Source organism: Nothoprocta perdicaria, unplaced genomic scaffold (genome assembly GCF_003342845.1).
Source record: "Nothoprocta perdicaria isolate Ctin4 unplaced genomic scaffold, notPer1 scaffold_19, whole genome shotgun sequence".
NCBI lineage: Eukaryota > Metazoa > Chordata > Aves > Tinamiformes > Tinamidae > Nothoprocta > Nothoprocta perdicaria.
The window spans coordinates 1,560,286-1,565,020 of NW_020455093.1; the positions used below are offsets into that span (position 1 = coordinate 1,560,286).

At 37.3% G+C, this 4,735-nt stretch overlaps 1 long non-coding RNA gene across 1 annotated transcript in view; it reads right to left on the reverse strand.

Moving 5' to 3' along the window:
• The window catches only part of LOC112945483, a 29,421-nt gene that overhangs the window by 23,342 nt on the left and 1,344 nt on the right, over positions 1–4,735 (reverse strand). The gene's annotated exons all lie outside the window — the stretch shown is intronic.

Sequence of the window (4,735 nt, forward strand, 5' to 3'; positions counted from 1 at the left end):
CATAGACATTGAAATAATTAATTCATTAAGGCAACAGTCACATCTTTCCTGGGAGGATTTAGCAAGTGGAGAGAGAACTCAGGAATAAAAGATGTGTGGATATGTGACTAGGGAGACTAGTGGGAACATAATTTAATAGGGCACTGTAATTTTCAACTAATTTTGTTCTTGATGCAAAATTATTCAGTGAAAAAGAACCTGTGAAAATTTCTCCAAAAACAATTGCTGTAGCTTTATTACTTTAGTGATAAAGGGGAATATATAAAGGTTTCTTCTCAATGTAGTGTGAAAAATTACTGGTGCTCCAATCAAGTTCTCTCTATGGTCAACTGGGATAGGCCATTGCAGTGTCTGAGCTCAGTCTCTATCACCAATTCTTACTGAACTCAATAAGAATTTAGAGCTGAAATCCTTTGTTGTTAAGACAAGGGCAATGTTAGGGCTGCAGGACCTCCACCTTTTGATTGCCTGTGTTTAAACATTTTGAATTTGGTAAACTTCTGTAAAGAGTGAATTATTCAAAGAAATTTGGGGTAGAGTAGAGATTATGCTTTTCCCTCATGACAGTGACAGGAGGTCCTGGCTSACTGAGATACTTTAGAAGTGACTGCTTAAACTCTGTTGAGACAGAATTGGTATTAGTGAGCTGTTGGGTGCTTTACTTTTGCATTTTGAATGGTATTATGACTGGGYTTTTTAGCCAGTGACTCATCAACTGTCAATTATCCAATTCAGCAAGTCCTCCTAAACAGAATTTTCTGCTCAGAAAAAGTACTTCAAAAATCAGYCCAGTTAGGGAAGGAATAAAACTCTGTGTTCAATAGCAGTGTGTTAAAAAAGATATGGCCACTGGTTTTCTTAATTTCCAATCAACAGGCATAAATATGAACTTATATGAACTAGAGCTATTGACATTATAAATTTATTCTTCAATATGCTTCCTGGAGGAGTCAGCTACTCAGAATAACCATAAAATAAAACATGGGATCCTCCTGAAAACTAGYATTGATGAATTTGCAAGTTCTCTTGATATTTGTGCTCACATTTACCTATGCATGTGAAAGAGGCTCTTTTCACTAAGACAGTTTTACCTCATGAATATTAATAAAGTCAGGATTTGACTCAAAGCCTTCTGAAGGAAGAACTTACAGAACTTTATGATCACTCACTGCAAGTTATTGTGTAAAAAGGAAGAATAATAAATGATGGGGTGGAAAGATATTYTGAGTCAAACTCCATCTCCAGACTTGTACTTATCCATGTTTGGGGCAGGGCAAGGTAATTTCAAAGAAATAGGAAGATAGTTCTCATTTCTAGACTTCTTCCTCATGGTGAAACTCTTGTGCATTAATTTTCACAGATCACAGGTCACTGCTCTATAATGTGTATGCACAATAGACATAGGCTTTGAGTCAACGATAGCAAGTGAATCTTTATTTTTCTTTATTAGGGTAAAACAGATCCCATAATCATAAGGTTGAGGTTCACATGCTCAGTTTTTGACTTGTCAAGCCTAAGTCCTTAACCTTTTTCAGAGATGTCAGCCCAAGCCTACAACTTCCTGCTAAGGATAAAGAAGAGCAGCTTCTCCCTGGAGATGAGGCTCTCCATTTTGTGCCCAAGGCATGCATCCGGCATCCTGGTCAATAAGCAGAGATGTTCTCGACAACCTCTGATAGCACAGATCATTCAGGAAGGGGAAACATCAGCAGCAGAGGAAAAGATTCCATTAGATGAAATAGCTTCTATATGTAGCATGGGTGAAGTTCATGCCACCTGATTTTGCCCCTCTAAAGCTAGGCATTTCAGCTTCCTCCTCAGTGACAGAGAGAAAATTATCCAAAAATTGCTTTGAAATACTTGAAATAGGTGAAATAAATGCTGTGTTGATCTTGCATATGGCTCACATCTAAAAAACATTGCCCAGAGGAAGCTTTCTCTTGAACATCAAGCCCTGTGCTCTGYTCTTCTCCAGCTGCCATAGGGACCTAATCCTAAATTCCCTCTGCTTAACTCTATCCTGAGAGACAACTGTCTAAACCCAGGAAAGGTTTCCCTGCTTAAAAGAAAGTTGCAGAGATTAGAGATGCATCTCCTCGGACATTAGAGCAACCTTTATTCTCACCTGGTGCTTCAGGATATCTGAGCTGATCTATAGAACTGCAGGTGATAAATCACTCCAGAAAAAAAGCCAGACTGACTGATGGTATTGTATTGTTTTAAAAGCACCACACAGATTAAAGCAAAGTTTCAGATCTCCTTCAAAAGCAGTTTGCAGTGCTTTACATTATGTGGTCAGCCTAAGAAGCAGCAGCTGGCCTACAGCAAGTAAGCAAGACAGCAATTATTAACAAGCTGGGGATATTTTTTATAAGAATCGTTGTTAAAAAAATCAAACCTCAGTACCTCATTCCAACTCTGAAATGGCACAATACAGACTTAGGAACTGTCATATATTTCAAAGAAATTAGAGAAGTGTGTGTGTTAAACAGGAGTGGATTTTTTAAGGACTTGCCTTGTGCAAGATATAAGTATGTATGAACCAGGAGGACTTCACAACAAATCACAGCAGCTTTTGTTCGTTTGTTTGTTTATTTTTAAACAACCTCTCATGTGCAGCACCCTTCTCTGTGCAGCAAAAAGATTGAACTGGACTTAAAGATGAGTCAGGCTATTCTCTCTCTTATGTGACCACAGAGCAAGCAGTCTAGCAAGAAACCTTTGTGAAAGGCTCTAGGAAATCTCAAACAAACATCMGGTTTGTAAGATCCCCCTCGGTCAGCAGCTCTACCCAGGGTGTTGTGTACGGAGAAGTGTGATATATTTTTTGCAACACTGGTTTTACATTTAAATATCACCATATGACAGATGCATTGCAAATTGTTGTAAAGAAGAAGATTAAAGGATGTTTAGAGGTGACATAGAGATGCTATTTCCTTGAAATGTATTTCAAAAAACATATATACAGCTTTAACCACAAGGTCATGATTAAATCTTAYTGTGGAGTTCAGATCCTGGGAAATRTATGGCAAATATACCTCTAGAAAAGGGTAATGATGGAAGTTTTTATTGCAAGGAATCTTTCCATGTCTCTCAAAGAAGGATAGAGTAAAACAAACATAAATAAATAAATAGATAGATAGATAGATAGATAGATAGATAGATACCTGGAAGGAGAGAGAACAAGCAAGAAAGAGTTGATCTACTGTGTAAGGCTCATTTAATGGCTTTTGCATTGTAAAGAAGATGGCAATTCCCAGGGAGAAGCAGCAGCCTTTGGCTTGTCAGCCTTAATGAAGTGTACTCAGTACATGGCTTCAATGAAGATAGATATCAATAAGAAGGTAGGTAAAACTGATGAGTTAGGGACCTATTTGCATAAACTGGTAGTTAYGCTTCTGAAATGCTCACATTAGAAACACAAAACCATACAGACTTCACTCCAACAGTTCTGCTGCATTAAAGGAGTGTTATTTATCTACATAAATAAATTTTTCAGTGCTGGGTACTAAATGATGCTTCAGGGATTTCCCAATTTATCAGCTCTCCTGCCTGTAACAACACAACTAGAAATTTTATGGACACAGCAATATTTATCACTGCTTAACTGTGCATTTGTTATTTTTATTTCACTTTTTCTCGTTAGAAAATAAAATGGAGATACATGATAAACTACTGAAAAAGAATCAAGCTCAATTATCATATTTATTTATTTATTTATTTATTTATTTATTTTCTCTTCTTAAAATTTTTTTTAGGATCTCTCCGAAAGCAGGATATTCTTATCTTTCAGATTATGTCAGGAGAATTGCCGTTTAAAATACTAACATATATATATWTTTTTTCCTATGATTCTTCTGCAAGGATTCAGCTGCAGAATCATTCAGCTGCTCTGCCCGGGAGCTCACAGTGACATCCACTGGTGGAGAGATTTACTACAACAATCTCGGAAATACCATGTGTCATGATTAATTTAGGAATTAGAAGCAGTTCTCCCTTCGCTTCCCCCACATTATCCAATGCAGCAAAGTAATTAACATTGCTTAGCTTGAAGCATGCATACATTCCCAAGAGAAATGTGCTTTAATGATTTGCCGATTGGAGTCAGGGTGTCTTTCAGGGCTCAGGCTTGAAGACAGGTCAAGTTCCCAGGTAGAATGAGAGCTTTCCTTTGCCTTCTGCTCCGTGGTTAGCCCTTCTACTGGCCAAGAGAATATAATGATCTATTCATTAATGTCTACAGCCTCAAAATCTGAGTTTCATTTTTAGTCCTCTTCACTTTTCCCAACAACCCTGCAGTTAATGCATCTAAATTAGCTGATGGGAGGTAAGGCAGAAAAAGGAGGTTGTATCTGTGAAAGTGGAGAAGACAAACTGTAACATTTATTATCGAATCTCTCTATATATATCACTCAGGATTACGGCAATGTACGAAACTTTATTGTTCAAAAGGACAAAAGCCTAGATGAGTAGTCTGAGAGTTTAGCTGAATCGTATGCCCTATCCCTAAATCAAAGAGAAGCCAACTAACTCAGTGGACCTCTGTGCAATTCTTAAGATAAGGACCAGYTGCATTTACAGAGGGATATTATTAGCTCTATTCATTCAAAAAAATGTAGTTTTGTTTTCCATTAGTGACCTCTAAACAGCTTTTCTTGTTTTCTCCATTCTCAACTTAAGAGAAAAAATAAGGATTACAATGGGTACTGTAGAATCCTCCAAATTATGATGCATT